This window comes from Lactuca saligna, chromosome 7, assembly GCF_052625555.1.
Source record: "Lactuca saligna cultivar CGN05327 chromosome 7, ASM5262555v1, whole genome shotgun sequence".
Lineage (NCBI taxonomy): Eukaryota > Viridiplantae > Streptophyta > Magnoliopsida > Asterales > Asteraceae > Lactuca > Lactuca saligna.
In genome coordinates, this window is record NC_136423.1 from 64,494,466 (window position 1) to 64,511,871 (window position 17,406).

Here is a 17,406-nt window from a genome sequence, read left to right on the forward strand (position 1 = left end):
CGACAGAGATAGTAGATTCACCTAGCGATTCTGGCAGTCGCTGCAAAAATCTCTAGGAATGAGACTAGACATGAGTACCGATTACCATCCACAAACCGACGATCAAAGTGAGAGGACTATACCAACCTTGGAAGATATGCTAAGAGCTTGTGTAATATATTTTGGTAAAGCATGGGATACCCATTTACCACTAGTCGAATTCTCTTATAACAATAGCTATCACTCCAGCATTAAAGTTGCTCCATTCAAAGCCCTCTATGGCCGTAAGTGCATATCACCACTATGTTGGGCTGAAGTGGGTGACACGCAACTAGCCAAGGGACAAGTACTCGACAGTGCTCTCACCAACCCATAAATTATAAGAGAAACAACTGAGAAGATTGTACAAATTCGAGAACGACTAAAGTCTTCAAGAGACAGACAAAAGAGTTATGCGGACAAAAGACGGAAGCCCTTGGAGTTTCAGGTCGAGGATCGAGTTCTATTGAAAGTCTCACCCTAGAAAGGGTTAATACGTTTCGGAAAACGTGGGAAACTAAACCCAAGGTACATCGGACCATTCGAGATCCTTGCAAGGATCGGCCTAATAGCTTACAAACTCCGACTACTGCAGGAACTCAATAACGTACATCCTACCTTTCATGTGTCAAAGTTGAAGAAATGTTTGTCAGATGACACCCTCGTCGCCCCTCTAGACGAAATCGAAATCAACGAGAGTCTCCACTTTATAAAGGAACCAATTGAGGTCATGGATAGGGAAATTAAAAGAACAAAACGAAGTCGCATACCCATTGTGAAGGTCCGATGGAATGCAAAACAGGGACCCGAATACACTTGGGAGCGTGAAGATCAAATGAAGCAAAAGTATCCGCATCTATTTCCCTAATCCACAAATATTTTCCTTACATTAGATTTCGGGACGAAATTCCCTCTAACGAGGGGGGGGGGGGGTGTGATGTGACAACCCGGTATTTCGAATCAATGTAATGACCTAAAAAGTCAAGAATTATAATCTCTTTTGATATAATGAAATTAGTGTCAAAAATAAAATGTTCAAAAGTCTCTATTGGGTTGCCTAAAATAATAGTAATGTCAAGGTTTTTGGAAATATAAAGAGCACTAAAATTTGAGTTATAACGAAGAAGATATGACCAATCGAAAATTCGTACCAAAACCGGTAAAACACTGGCAAACATAAAAAGTGAAATTTCAATAAAATACTTTTTAGCCTTAGGTACCTAAACTAAAGTCGTAGATTATACTAAACCGTGAGTGTGCATAAAAACAAAGTCAAAATCCGACTTTGTATGAGGAAGTTATGATTTTTCTAAGTTTCGGGATAACGGTAGACAGCTAAAAACTCGAAATAGAGATCGAGGAATTTTTGGCTGAAATAACCTAAATGAGAATCGAAGATCTCAACAATAGTAGCGCAACGGTAAAAAGTCTGACGAAAACGGACACCGGATAAAGAAGTTATGGATTTTTAACGAACTTTTCCTGTCACGGTCTGTTAAAACTATAATATTAAAAATAAATTCAAAATTAACCGATGGAGTCTAAACAAGAGTTGTAGAGCATAATCTCGCCTACGCATGGATATAAAGAACCTCGAAAATGGAGCACGTACGCGGAGGTTATGGATTTTACAAGTTCGTGACACAAAACTCGAGTCTGTCAGGTAGCTCATGACGTGAGCCACCCATACTCATGATGTGAACCTGTGACTGATGGGTTCCAGAGCCTATCAACGAGTTTTCAAGTCTACGAGAGGAGGCACGTCGAGCTTACGATGTGAGCCACCCAAAGTCACGACGTAAACCTCAGATTTCACCCTTATAAATATAAACCGATGGTTTAGGGTTTAGGTGCTCAATTCTCTTCTCTCTAGTGCCAAACCTCTGCGTTTTAACCCCCGAAGCCATCTTGAATCCCCGGTCTTCACATCCAAGTCCTGAAAGAAGGTTTTACACTCCCGCGATTCCCGGGAATCCCGAGAAATCCGTTTTGTCCTATCGAATTTCTGCTCAGTTTTCCTCTCACCTTCTTCGAACTAACAAGTGAGTTCATACCCATATAACTACGTTTTCAAATGCTTTTATACACTTTTAAGGGGGGGATACAAGTAAACACATGATTATCCTCGTGTGAATAACATAAATCTTTTGCTATACGTGTTATAATCAATCATATGTGATTTATAACTATCATACGGAAACATTCTCATGCAACATATCACGATAACACTTTGTCCATTTTGAAATGAAACATGTTATTATATAAATATCAAACACTTTATTTATACTTTGAATATAAATGTTCAATGATGTCATTACAAATGTTATACTTTACATACAAAGTCGAGACTACACTAGAGTTTACCATACAAACGAAACACACTTTTGGAAAAACTATAAAAGGTATAGTTTACAAGGAAATCATGAGATTTTACATACTATAAGTACTATATCAAGGAAATACTTTCATATACAGGAACAAATTAACTTTTCATACGTAAATCTATTTGATACTAAGTTTTGTGAGACATTCCACTTCACGTACTACCAAGTATGCCGTTAAAGTCTTGTATTATATACCATAATCTCTTGTAGGGAGAGCGTGATACTTGTGTATAGATATATACGGGATTGACAATCCCACACCTAAACTCTTAGCTACAGTTAGACCGGCAGGTCTGGGATGACAAACGTCATAACATTCCAACGCCAGAAGAACGTTGTTATAGGCAGCCTAGGTCAATAGCATGATTATAAAACTCACATGAAGTATTAAAAACACAATGATTTAAGGGGTTATTAAATGATTTAGTGATTTTATACATATATAAATCTATTATTCTAGGCATGACAACTACTAATGCATTGCAGTTTTGGAACTATTAAACTACCACGCACTCATGGGAAAATATTGTATTTTTCAGAAATAAACTCAGTGATTTATACCAAACTTACAAATTTTATACATAAACGTTAGGGATGGCAAAAGAAACTAAACCCGATGGTGAAAACCGAAAACCGACATATTAGGGTCGGGTTTGGGGTCGGGATCGGGTTTGGTATGCTTTTAAAAAAAATTTGTGGATTTGGTTATGGGGACGGTAAACAAAATACCCGTGCCGATTGCTCGAAACCAAAACCAAAACCGAAACCCGTTACCTGAAACCGTTAATATGATTATATATATATATATATATATATATATATATATATATATATATATATATATATATATATATATATATATATATATATATATATGTATGTATGTATGTATATTAATTTCTTTAAGTTATCTTCTTTGTTGTGAACAATTTAAAGATAATTTCTTGAGATAGCTTCATGTTTATTTGTAATGCTAGTGTTTTGACATTTTTTTATTCATATTACTTAGAGTAATAGTGATATTATGGTTTATGAATGCTAGTGTCTTTATTATTTTTGTTGCCACTAGTAACCACTTATGTATCAAAACAAATATGTATGCTCTTAGTAGTTTTGTAAATTATCAAAATTATTTTGGATATGAATTTATGTTTGCATCACTAAGTCTAATGGTTTGTATTCTCATTTCATCAAAATTATTTTTAATTTGAATGTTAAACGGGGATCCCCATTACCCCGTTGGGATACCCGCATACCCGATAGTGTTTGGTAAACAGATACCCGTTGGGAATTGAACCGGTGATGGGATCGATTTTCATATTCGGGGATGGGGGCGGGATTACCAAAACCCGTCCCAAACCCGCCCCGTTGCCATCCCTAATAAACGCTTATGACTCACCAACTTAATTGTTGACACTCTTTCAAAACTACTTGTATTTCTCAGGGATTCAGTAATACAGGTAAACCCCAGCTTTTGGAGAAGTGACGCTAAGGCGTTAGTTTAAAACTCATTTTGTCATCATATTGTAATTTCTTTTGAACAAGTATCATTTAACAATGTAACTTTTAAATTATATATATGATGGTTGTTTTACTTTCTTTACTATGTATTCAATTGTTACGATACCACATGAAGTCATCCACCCTCAAACGATTCCGCCGTTCTGGTTTGGGGGTGTAACATAAAGTGTTGTTACAAGGTCTGACTATAAACATGAAAAAGTAATACTAGTACATGTATGTAGACTTAATGTATATAGAAAGAGTGAGTAGAGTATGCCCTACTCGTGAGAGGTGTTGTTCTGCGGTCCATGAGACGAAGTCATGAGGTTCTGTAATGCCCTCGTCTCAGCCCTGGATTATGCAAATTGATGTTCGGTTTCTAGCACATGCCTTTCTAATTCTCTTTGGCATTCTTGGAGTTCCCTCACCTTAACTCGGGTTTTAGTCATCTCTACTTGCAAGGCCTCGGTGTGATCCCGAGTTCGCCCATGGTCTTCGTTCAAGTGGAAAAGGCAAACCGTGGTGACTTCGGTGGTGGCACTAACTTCCATAATTCGGTGGATGGGTGCTCTAGCTTTCTCATCATGGCGAGCGACATGACATACTAATACAGGGAGGGCCCTGTATGCTGAGGCTCCCCCATTAAGGTTGTAGAAGTTTCGATCCCTTTCATAGGGAGGGTGCTGACCCTGTTCGTAACTCCACCTCCCTAAGTCTACTGCCCACTGGGGCGTCGGGCCTTGGAAATTCTGTTGGGGATTGGGATTTTGGGCAACTTGAGGTGGATCGTAGACCTTTGGTTCTAAGTCAGAGTCTTCCTGAACCTCCTCTTCGTCCTCCTCTTCCACTAAAAATTCTGCGAAGTCTTCTTCTATTGGAACTACAAGGTTGTCTTCCGGTTCCTCTTCCAGCCATCCCCTGTTCCCCTTTTTGGGAAAGTACGGGTCTCCCGATAGATGGAATCCAACTGTATTATCTATGCAAGGAGAGGGGTGTAAGAGATATTTAAATAAATCTAGAAATGGTGTGTTATCGTGCTATAAATACTCCTATAGTATTTAAATTTATGTTCGGTTCTAGTGTTCCTTTGTAGTAGGAGTTGGTAAGTTTTTAGACTTGTTGCAACACCACGACCATTCCTAGGCATATGCTAATCACCTCTCGGATACATATAGTTGATCAGACTATATTAATCCTATACCTGATTATATATCTTAAGGCCTACTCGTGTTTTTCAACAATCGTAATACTTTTGTTTTGTTCCTATTATAATATTGATCTAGTATGTATGTATGTATGTATGTGTCACACCCCAAAACCGAGAACGGCGGAAACGTTCTGGGGCGGAGGACGTCATGTATAATATCAACAACAATGTAAAGTAGTAAACAAGCAACAACATCATCCATTGCATTAATAAAATAATTATTATACAATTGTATTCTATCAAATTTTGATAAACACTAAAGCATAAATCAAAATGAAAGATAAGTCTTGAACAAGCTCCATCTTCCTTTCTCCTTGCATCGGTACCTGTCTATAATGACCTGAGGATACAAGTAATTTTGAAAGCGAGTATCAGCTTTGAAGCTGGTGAGATCATAAGTATTTAGTGTCTTAATTTGTATGTAAGAATTTGTAAGTCTATGTATTGTAAGAATTTGAAAAAGTTTGAATCTCTCAGAAAAACCTATATTTTCTATTAAAGTAGCCTTCTAACAAGGCTTAACTGTTTTGTATTCTTGTTTGATGTAAAAGTGTGTAATTTCCCAAGTGTAACTATCTTTTAACAAAATATAGTTTGTACATTAGAGTTTAAGTGAGGTTATCGCTAAAAATGTAATGGGTAAATCATTGTAGTACTGTAGTTTTGTATTATAGGAACTACTGTTGTACTAACTACCTTAAATCGGATTTATATTAAGGTATAATGTGATAATTGCACCATACTATCGACTGATAACAACAACATAAAGAATGGTCGTAATAACTGAATGACGTTTGGCACCCGCAGACCTGCAGGTCCGGCTGTAGCTAGCAGCAAGGTGTAGGATTGTCAATCCAGTATAGATCTATACGCAAACTCAATGCTCTCCCTTTAAGAGAATTCTGGCTACAACTCGGGCCATGATGTTTAAGGCATGCTCCGATACAGTGGATCACAGTTGTTAACGTATTAATGTAAGGTAATGTTTCTCGTTCTAGTATAGTTATATATGTTCTCTTCCTAGTATAGTTGTATATGTTCTCGTCCTAGTATAGTTGTATATGTTCTAGTCCTAGTATAGTTGTATATGTAATGTTCTAGAAAGTATTGACTCATGAATGAACTGACTCATTGTATGATATCGCGTTCTAGTAACGCTTCTAGTATCTTCCTAAACTACCCATATGGTAGTTTACTAGCAGTCTAACTGGTACGTATGGTCATGGAGGTATACCCTTACTAACTAAGGGCATGGGATGAACTGGAAAGACCTTTTATGACTATATATGTACACATGATATATAACTAATATTTAAACGACTTTCGGATGAATACCCAATATCCCACCAGACCACATCTCAAGGCGCGAAAAGGAAATAGGGTGGATAACCTTCCTAAGTCTTTTAAACATTTCTTATATAACTATACATATAGAGGCATGCAATTTATAATATAAAAGCGTAAATAAATTTTGTAAGACATTTGAAACATAAATATTATTTTAAGAAAAGATCGACTTGATGTCGATCTATAAAACAATTTGAAGGCATAAGTATGATAAAACAGTTTTGAGTATAAGGAAACATTTGATTGAAACACAGTTGTAAATAAGTTTGAAAGGTAATGTATCGAGTAAGATGTACAGTGTAATAAGTAGTCTAAAACATATAAAATGTTTATAAAAATCATTTGAAGGAAAACGGTTTGGTAAAATGGCTAATGAGTAGCCAAATCTTTTGAATGCTGTATATTAATCACATGTGATTGATGTAATAACTAGCGTAATTCTACTTATTAATCGCATGTGATTGATATAATACTAGCATGATTCTACTTGTATTAGCCCCCCCCACCCCTTAAAAATTTAAAAGTAAATTAAAACATTAGTTAAGGGGTATGAACTCACTTGATTGAAGTGGTTGATTTGAAGTAGTCGAGAGAGGAATCGAGCAGAACTTCGACAGGAAGAGTTGAAAATGCGGGAAATCTCAGGATTCTCGGGAATCTCAGGAAGCTCGGGAACAAAAAACCTTCCTTCGGGACTTGAAGGTGAAAACCGGGGCTTTGGGAGGGTCTCGGTGGCTTAAACGCAAAGTTTCGGCGCGAGAAATAAAGGAACTGAGTAATGGAGCTCGGAACCCTTGAAATCTACTTATAGGGGCGTTTTTGGGGTGTTCCATGTTGTGGCAAGGTATGGACACGTCGTGGGGAGTAAAACTTATCCTCTTCCATTGATTGGACACCCTCAGTCACTTGCCGGGTTGCGGCAAGCTTGTGCCACGTCGTGGGGGGCCTGACTGCCTCGGATTTTGGACCCCGAACTTGTAAAATCCATAACTTTCGCGTACGACCTCCGTTTTCGACGTTCTTTATTTGCATGCATAGCTAAAAACATGATATACAACTATCGTTTAGACTTCATTGGCTAATTTTGACTTTATATTTAATTATTTATTTTTAATGGACCGGGACACGAAAATTCCGTTAAAAATCCATAACTTCTTCATCCGATGTCCGTTTTCGTCAGAATTTTCGCCGTTGTGCTACTAATGTTGAGACCTTAGATTCTCATTTAGGTTGTTTTGGTCAAAAGTATCTCGAGCTCTATTTCGAGTTTTTAGCTATCTACTGCTATACCCGAATCTTGGAAAAATCATAACTTTCTCATACGAAGTCAGATTTGGACGTTCTTTTTATGTACGCTCACGGTTTGAGGTTATATATAACTTTCATTTAGATACTTAAGGCTAAAAATTATTGTATTGAAACTTCGCGTTTTTCGTTTAATCGGTGTTGCCGGTTTTGCCTAGAATCTTCGGTTGGTCATAACTTCTTCATTATAACTCGGATTTTAGGGTTCTTTATATGTACAAAAACCTTGATACGATTCCTACTACTTTATTTTACCCAAATAAGATTTTAGTAAAGTTATATTTTGAAGTAAATTTGATTTGTTTTACATTACATTGTCTCGAAATATCGGGTTGTCACATTATCCCCCCGTTAGAAGGAATTTCGTCCCGAAATTAGAATTTAAGCAAGGAAGTATGCACGAATGATCGAGTCGTGAGGAGGAAACTTCCTAATCGATTGGTTCTAGTGCACCTAAGTGATAACGGGTTCTCGGTTGGAATTCCAACGAACCTTCACTAATTGGCGATAGCGTTTCTTCGTCTGCTTGACCTCTCGGTCGAGGGTCACTACGGTTCTAATATGAAGGCGAGGATCTCTACGAGTGGACTTGCAAGAGTCCTAACGGAAAGGTATGGTTTCATGATCGAGATGCGAAGAGTAGAAAGTACGTTACTAAGTTCGCGGAGTAGGTCTAGTTTGTGTGAGGCACAGGACCGATTCTGATAAGAATCTCGGAGGTCCTGTCTACCTTGGTTTTAGCTTTCCACGCTTTACGAAGCGTATTAAGCCATTCCCAGAGTGAGTTATCCTAAAGAACTTGGTCACTCACTTGGAATCTCAAAGGTTCCTTTTCTTACGTAACCTCCCAGTCAGAGGCCATCCCTTGCTGGGTCAAAGTCGTACGAGTTTTTGTAGCTTGCGAGGAGTTCTGAATGAACTAAGGCGGTAGGTCGGTAAGACCTAGAATCTGGCGAAAGACTATCAGCGTCTCTGATGTCAATAAACGCTCAACGGTTTTGACAAACTGCAAGAGTGCTCATAATTTCTCACATTACTAACAGTGTGTCTTTGGAAATTTGACTCTTGAATTTCAAAACTCGTGCTTTAAGAACATCGCTAAAAGTTCCTCTGAAGGAAATGTTTTCCCATGGGTTCCTTCTTACTACAAGGGTAGATAAGTAAGTCACTACATGTAGAAATGACGAACTGGTCCAGGTAAGAAAGACGTACCCTACTCGTTTAGCTCATAAAATCTATGGGCGTATTGGTCCTATCCGAAGGGTATTACTACGGACTCGAAGTGTCCGCATCGAGTTTAGGAGATAGTCTTCCAGACATCTTTCCTTAACACTCGAACTGGTGATATTCGGATCCCGGATCCATTCCTGGAAGTAGTTTCTTTCTTTGCGTTTGCTCAACCATTTTGTCTATGCGCGGCAGAGATAACGATTTCTAATGAAAAATATCGACGGAGTCTTCGATAACCGAGGTACATGCAATGCGATCCGTCGATCTCTGGAAGAATATGACCGAGGTTCTCTAGGGTGAGAAACCTAGTCTTCTAATTCTATTTATGTGTAGTTCGCTAAGTTTTCCAAACTGTTCTTGTATCTCCGTGGGTGTTTAAACTATAAGGTGATCTGTTTACGGGAGTCGTACTGGGTTCTATGCTTGTTCTCATGACGATGTGATTACTCGTACTTAGGCAGTTCTCCATCCTGAAGTTCATATTAGAATTCATACCTAGTTTCACAATCACCCTTTCGTGTATACGAGTCATATATAATTAAGGTTGAAAAGGTAGTCGAATAACTGGTTCTTCTTTAAGTTCACATCCCATCAGGGAAAAAGAATTTAAAGTGGAACCATCAATTCTAAACCTGTAGAACCTTGATTATATATCACTCTTATGCATACATTCTTCAGTGATAGATCAACCGCATGAATCCCTGGATTAAACTTGACGTACTGCACGAGTGGTACTTCGGGGATTTCTTCGGAAAGAAAATAACTAATATGTACTCCTGGAATGAGTACTTCGGCGTTCTGATGTGACGGTTTCGCTGGAAAAGTGATCTAGAAGAAAGAGATGTACGTATGAAGCTGTTTTCGTGAGGATCAAACTGAATCAATTCGTATGATAATGTCCAAATCATACTGAAACTTAAAGACATTGGATTTGAACATAAGACGTTTACAGACAAAGCACAACCGTGCAACCATGAACAGAGTTACAGTACTTTAGATTTACCATAAGACTATTGCTGCGAATAAGATATACTACAAAACACAAGTATACTCAGCACGAGAATTCCTATACAGATAGGATCTCGCAAAAGGTAAGACTCTAGTTGCACTAGTTTTAGATAGTTTATAAGTCTGTTACAACAAAACGCCTAAATTACATTTAACGTGGTTCCGGAGCAGGCTCTCCTGCGGCTGTGATCCTGAGAATCTTCCCGTCTGCGCCAGAGTTTTGTGTTATCGGGCAATCCTTCTGGAGGTGTCCAATTTCACCACATTGGTAACATATATGGACAACAGCCACATTGGTGGTGGAAGTGAAACGTCGAGTAGGAGTTATGGGGACGCGGGTTCTTTCCTTTTTCGGGCAATCTCTCTTATAGTGCCTTAACTCTCCACAATGATAGCAAGTCTGGTTCCCATCGGCATTGGGCAAATTGTTGATCGGTATTGATAGGCTCTTGCAGTAACGTTTGGTGTGCCGCTTTTTGTTGCAATTTTTGCATTGCAGGGCTCGGCAGATTCCCTCGTGGTGGTAATTGCACCGGTCGCACTTCGGGAGTGTTCCTTTGTATGGTCTGATCGGTACTGGGATGGAAGAGGTTTCCGCTTGCTGTTGTTGCATGGAAAGTTTTCAGGGTTTCTTGCGTTCTTTCTGAGTTTGACGCTTCCGTTTCTTGTTCTTTGGTTTTTGGCTTTGCGGGCCTGAGGCCGTTACCGTTTGGTGACTTCCTGGATGGATACCACGATTGGAAACTTCATTCCCATCAGTAGCATTGACTGTGCTGTTAGCGCTACGGTGCGCAAGAACCGCGGTTACGGAAGCCACTGCGGCAGCTGTAACTGCCATTTGAAAGGTAGCGGCGTCCATAGGAAAAGTAGAGGTCTCATTGCTTGGCTGGTTGTTTCCGGATGACGACATGATTTTGTTAATACGAAAGAATAAAGATTTTGTGAGTGATTCTGGTTGACCCTTGATGTACTTAGATTATTCTTGAAAAGAGTAAGAGTATGATCTCGAAAGTTTGACCTACATCCCTATGATGCAGTCCTAGTAAAGAATGAAAATATGTTCGCGAAGGTTTGACCTACATCCCTATGATGCAGTCCTAGTACGGAATGGGAGTATGTTCGTAGAATGGTCGCAAGGCGTTTGTCGTTCGAGCTGAGGTATCATGGGTTGGTGAATAACAAGCTCCAACCACGAAAAGAGGCTTGGAAGTGTCTCTGGAGATAAATTGCTATAGTCGAATGACTTGACTGAATCATGTTTCATATAGACTCCAATGAAAGTATGATAAGAGTACTTGAATGAAGAATGACACAGAAGTTAGCCGACTGTCAATATCTTTGATATTCACGATGTAAGGATTCTGGAAAATGACCTTGTAAAGGTCTTACATCATATCCACAGAAGATAGTTCCTGACAGCCTAAAGACCTAGCTAAAGTACTTACGGAACAAGAAAATTTCCTAGAAAATGCCACATCAAGTATAGACAGAAAATTACGATTCTTCTTTATAAGGAAATAAAGTAAAGCGTCTACTACTGGTGACGGTCATCACTCTGGTGAACTCTTAGTTCAGCTAATTGACGTTCCATGTCAAGTAGGTGTCTTTCGTACACCATCTGGCGTACTCAGAGCCCTATGACTTCAGCTCGTGATTCAGCCAGTGCTTGCAGTAGGGTTTCATGGTTTCTCTCTGACCTCTCGTGAGCATCTTCTAGACGAACGGTGCGGAGGGTATGCATTCTAGCATAGGCGACTACTTCTGTAATCTGATTTAGGGCTGTCCTGCCTTGAATCTCCTTTCGGTCCATTCTGCGGACCAAGATTGGCAAGACTCTATCTGCTGAGCCCCCATTGCTCAAGTCGGAAAAGCTTCGGTCGCCATCAAATAGCATAGATTGATCTTGTCCTTGGCTCCATATTTCCAAGCATTTCACTCACTCAGGGTCGGGCCATGAAAAAGCCGGACGAGGGTTAGGAATTGGAAAGGGAGCTGCTCGGGGTAGGTTTTCAACCTCTGCTTCGGAGTTAGCATCATACGAAAAGTCTTCATCATGGTGATCATTCAAGAGGAAAAGGATGATCATTCTCTGGTTATTCTCCAAACCAACCAGCTATGACTTCATTTTGGAAGGTACTGGTTTTCGAGGGGATGGAGTCCAGTTATGTTTTCTATGCGAGAATTTAAGGGTAAGAGAATAATTATTAGACGAGCTATCTAGATAATTATTTAGAAAACATTCATTAGTTACATCGCTATTTGTGAAGTGCATACCAGCTATGTGTAATCTAAACAGGATAGACCTTCGAATAAGTGACCTTAATTTCCAAATTCACACAGAATAGGGGTAAGGCAATCTTATCACAGATTCTAAGTCTATAACATCCTAATTACATATAGCCTTAGTGTATCCACTTATCAACTATCAACTTAGAAATGAAGATCCCGTTTTAGTTCTCAAGTATAAAGTACTTCTAGTAACACCAAATACTCCTATAGTATTTTAAAATTTAATGTTATGTTCTATTGTTCTCATTGTGGTAAGGTTGGTAAGATTTTAGCATTGTTGCAACCACACACTTAAGCTTAGGCACATGCTAGTCAACCCTCGGATAATATAGGTGATCAGGCTATATCTTCCCAGTTTTGACCATATGTTTCTAAGCCCACTTGTGTTGTCCAACAATCGTAATTCTTTTGTACTGTCCCAGTGACACTGGTTTTAGTATGAATGCAGCATGTATACTTACTTAAATATTTTACTATTTAAAGTATAAACTCTTGGTCAGAGTATTTTTAATCCCTTATGTATTTATAGTTAGTATATCTTTTATGGGTTGATATACTTAATTCACTATAAACAATGCTCTGATACCAATCTGTCACACCCTAAAACCGAGAACGGCGGAAACGTTCTAGGGCGGAGGACGTCATGTATAATATCAACAACAGTGTAAAGTAGTAAACAAGCAACAACATCATCTATTGCATTAATAAAATAATTATTATACAATTGTATTCTATCAAATTTTGATAAACACTAAAGCATAAATCAAAATGAAAGATAAGTCTTGAACAAGCTCCATCTTCCTTTCTCCTTGCATCGGTACCTGTCTATGATGACCTGAGGATACAAGTAATTTTGAAAGCGAGTATCAGCTTTGAAGCTGGTGAGATCATAAGTATTTAGTGTCTTAATTTGTATGTAAGAATTTGTAAGTCTATGTATTGTAAGAATTTGAAAAAGTTTGAATCTCTCAGAAAAACCTATATTTTCTATTAAAGTAGCCTTCTACCAAGGCTTAACTGTTTTGTATGCTCGTTTGATGTAAAAGTGTGTAAATTCCCAAGTGTAACTATCTTTTAACAAAATATAGTTTGTACATTAAAGTTTAAGTGAGGTTATCGCTAAAAATGTAATGGGTAAATCATTGTAGTACTGTAGTTTTGTATTATAGGAACTACTGTTGTACTAACTACCTTAAACCGGATTTATATTAAGGTATAATGTGATAATTGCACCGTACTATCAACTAATAACAACGACATAAAGAACGGTCGAAATAACGGAATGACGTTTGGCACCCGCAGACCTGCAGGTCCGGCTGTAGCTAGCAGCAAGGTGTAGGATTGTCAATCCAGTATAGATCTATACGCAAACTCAATGCTCTCCCTCCAAGAGAATTCTGGCTACAACTCGGGCCATGACGTTTAAGGCATGCTCCGATACAGTGGATCACAGTTGTTAACGTATTAATGTAAGGGTAATGTTTCTCGTTCTAGTATAGTTGTATATGTTCTCTTCCTAGTATAGTTGTATATGTTCTCGTCCTAGTATAGTTGTATATGTTCTAGTCCTAGTATAGTTGTATATGTAATGTTCTAGAAAGTATTGACTCATGAATGAACTGAATCATTGTATGATATCGCGTTCTAGTAACGGTTCTAGTATCTTCCTAAACTACCCATATGGTAGTTTACTAGCAGTCTAACTGGTACGTATGGTCATGGATGTATACCCTTACTACTTAAGGGCATGGGATGAACTGGAAAGACCTTTTATGAATATATATGTACACATGATATATAACTAATATTTAAACGACTTTCGGATGAATACCCAATATCCCACCAGACCACATCTCAAGGCGTGAAAAGGAAATAGGGTGGATAGCCTTCCTAAGTCTTTTAAACATTTCTTATATAACTATACATATAGAGAGGCATGCAATTTATAATATAAAAGCGTAAATAAATTTTGTAATACATTTGAAACATAAATATTATTTTAAGAAAAGATCGACTTGATGTTGATCTATAAAACAATTTGAAGGCATAAGTATGATAAAACAGTTTTGAGTATAAGGAAACATTTGATTGAAACACAGTTGTAAATAAGTTTGAAAGGTAATGTACCGAGTAAGATGTACAGTGTAATAAAACATATAAAATGTTTATAAAAATCATTTGAAGGAAAACTGTTTGGTAAAACGGCTAATGAGTAGCCAAATCTTTTGAATGCTCTATATTAATCACATGTGATTGATGTAATAACTAGCGTAATTCTACTTATTAATCGCATGTGATTGATATAATACTAGCATGATTCTACTTGTATTCGCCCCCCCCCCTTAAACATTTAAAAGTAAATTAAAACATTAGTTAAGGGGTATGAACTCACTTGATTGAAGTGGTTGATTTGAAGTAGTCGAGAGAGGAATCGAGCAGAACTTCGACAGGAAGAGTTGAAAACGCGGGAAATCTCGGGATTCTCAGGAATCTCAGGAATCTCGGGAACATAAAACCTTCCTTCGGGACTTGAAGGTGAAAACCGGGGCTTTGGGAGGGTCTTGGGGGCTTAAACGCAGAGTTTCGGCGCGAGAAAGAAAGGAACTGAGCAATGGAGCTCGGAACCCTTGAAATCTACTTATAGGGGCGTTTTTGGGGTGTGCCATGTCGTGGCAAGGTATGGACACGTCGTGGGGAGTCAAACTTATCCTCTTCCATTGATTGGACGCCCTCAGTCACTTGTCGGGTTGCGGCAAGCTTGTGCCACGTCGTGGGGGGCCTGACTGCCTCGGATTTTGGACCCCGAACTTGTAAAATCCATAACTTTCGCGTACGACCTCCGTTTTCAACGTTCTTTATATGCACGCGTAGCTAAAAACATGATCTACAACTCTCGTTTAGACATCATTGGCTAAGTTTGACTTTATTTTTAATTATTTATTTTTAACGGGCCGGGACACGAAAATTTTGTTAAAAATCCATAACTTCTTCATCCGATGTCCGTTTTCGTCAGACCTTTCGCCGTTGCGCTACTAATGTTGAGACCTTAGATTCTCATTTAGGTTGTTTTGGTAAAAAGTATCTCGAGCTCTATTTCGAGTTTTTAGCTGTCTACTGCTATACCCGAATCTTGGAAAAATCATAACTTTCTCATACGAAGTCAGATTTGGACGTTCTTTTTATGTACGCTCACGGTTTGAGGTTATCTATAACTTTCATTTAGATACTTAAGGCTGAAAACTATTGTATTGAAACTTCGCATTTTTCGTTTTATCGGTGTTGCCGGTTTTGCCGAGAATCTTCGGTAGGTCATAACTTCTTCGTTATAACTCGGATTTTAGGGTTCTTTATATGTATGTAAACCTTGATACGATTCCTACTACTTTATTTAACCCAAATAATATTTTAGGAAAGTTATATTTTGACCTAAATTTGATTGGTTTTACATTACATTGTCTCGAAATATCGGGTTGTCACAGTATGTATGTATGTATGTATGTATATATACTTTAATAAAATATTTATTATATTTAAAAAGTATAACTCTTGGTTAGAGTGTTTTACTCCCATTATATTAATAGTTGTATATCTTATATGGGTTGACATACTTATCTCACTATAAACAATGCTCTGATACCAATCTGTCACACCCCCAAACCGAGATGACTGAAACATTCAGGGGCAGTGGATGTCATGTACAATATCATAACAATGAATAATATTAAAACAAGAAACAACAACCATGGTATTGAAAATATAGTAAATATATTTGTATTCTTCGTATTGTTTGTATGAAATCAAAGTGTATAGACAAAATAAAAGACGAGTCTTGAAAATGTCGTCTCAAAAACCTGAGTGAGTGTACCTATCTACTGGTTCCATGAGAATAAAATTTATTTTGAAAAGAGACTATCAACATTTAAGTTGGTGATTTCATAAGCATTTAGTATTAGAAATCTGTCTTTTGTTCCATGAAAATGTTAGTGTGTTTCTCTAGAGAATCCAATATTTTCTATAGTAAATGAAATGTAGTCTTAGGACTTAAGAACAAAATGTATGTATGTTGTTGTACTCCGAAATAGTATATGTGTAGTTTTATAGTTGAATAGTACTATATATGTGTAGGTTTTCCATAAATATATGCTATCTTTGCTAGAAAATATTGTATCGTACTAGTATGAAACCTTTCATGTGTATGTACTGGAATGCAATGATATGTAGTCTTATTACTTAAAATAAAACCATTGAAGTGATGTTTGTCTTGATAAACCAAAATTTTTAGTTAATAGTTTACTATGAGTGAAATTATAACCATACTAAAATGACTAGTGGCATGCACTACGTTCTTCGGGCGTCAGAATGTTATGATATTTGTCACCCCATACCTGCCAGTCTAACTATAGCTAACACCTTAGGTGCGGGATTGTCAGTCCCGTAGAGATCTATACATAAATTCACGCTCTCCCTCCAGGAGACTCTAATCATAATTTAGGACTTTTAGTATGTACTCTAGTAGGTACCATGAAGTAGTGGCTCACATCTTGGTATTAACTTGTTTATGTATAGTATGTGTATGTTTTCTTATTCTTGTAAATGAATAGTATGCTCGTCACGGAAAGTAATTATACTTAAATAATTATTCATGTGATGTATCCTTTGAAATAGAAAATAGTGTGATTTGTTCCATAAACTATACCTATAATAGTTTATTAGTTGTTCTATCTGTAATGAAAATGATTCAGGAAATACCCCTTTGCTCGCATATACAAAAGGGTTCAAAATTTTTGAAATAAGTTATATACTCATATATATATATATATATATATATATATATATATATATATATATATATATATGGCATGTATAATTAAAGTTTAAAATACAATCGAACAAGTGATCCTACCCTACGCCGACAACCGAACAAGGTTCAGGAGGTAAGGCAAAAACACTAGTCCTAAGCCGATTAAATCTTAATTATACACACACACACACGCACACACACACTCACAAACACACACACACACACACACATATATATATATATATATATATATATATATATATATATATATATATATATAGTTTAATAAAAGCAGCAATTTCAATAGTTGAGAT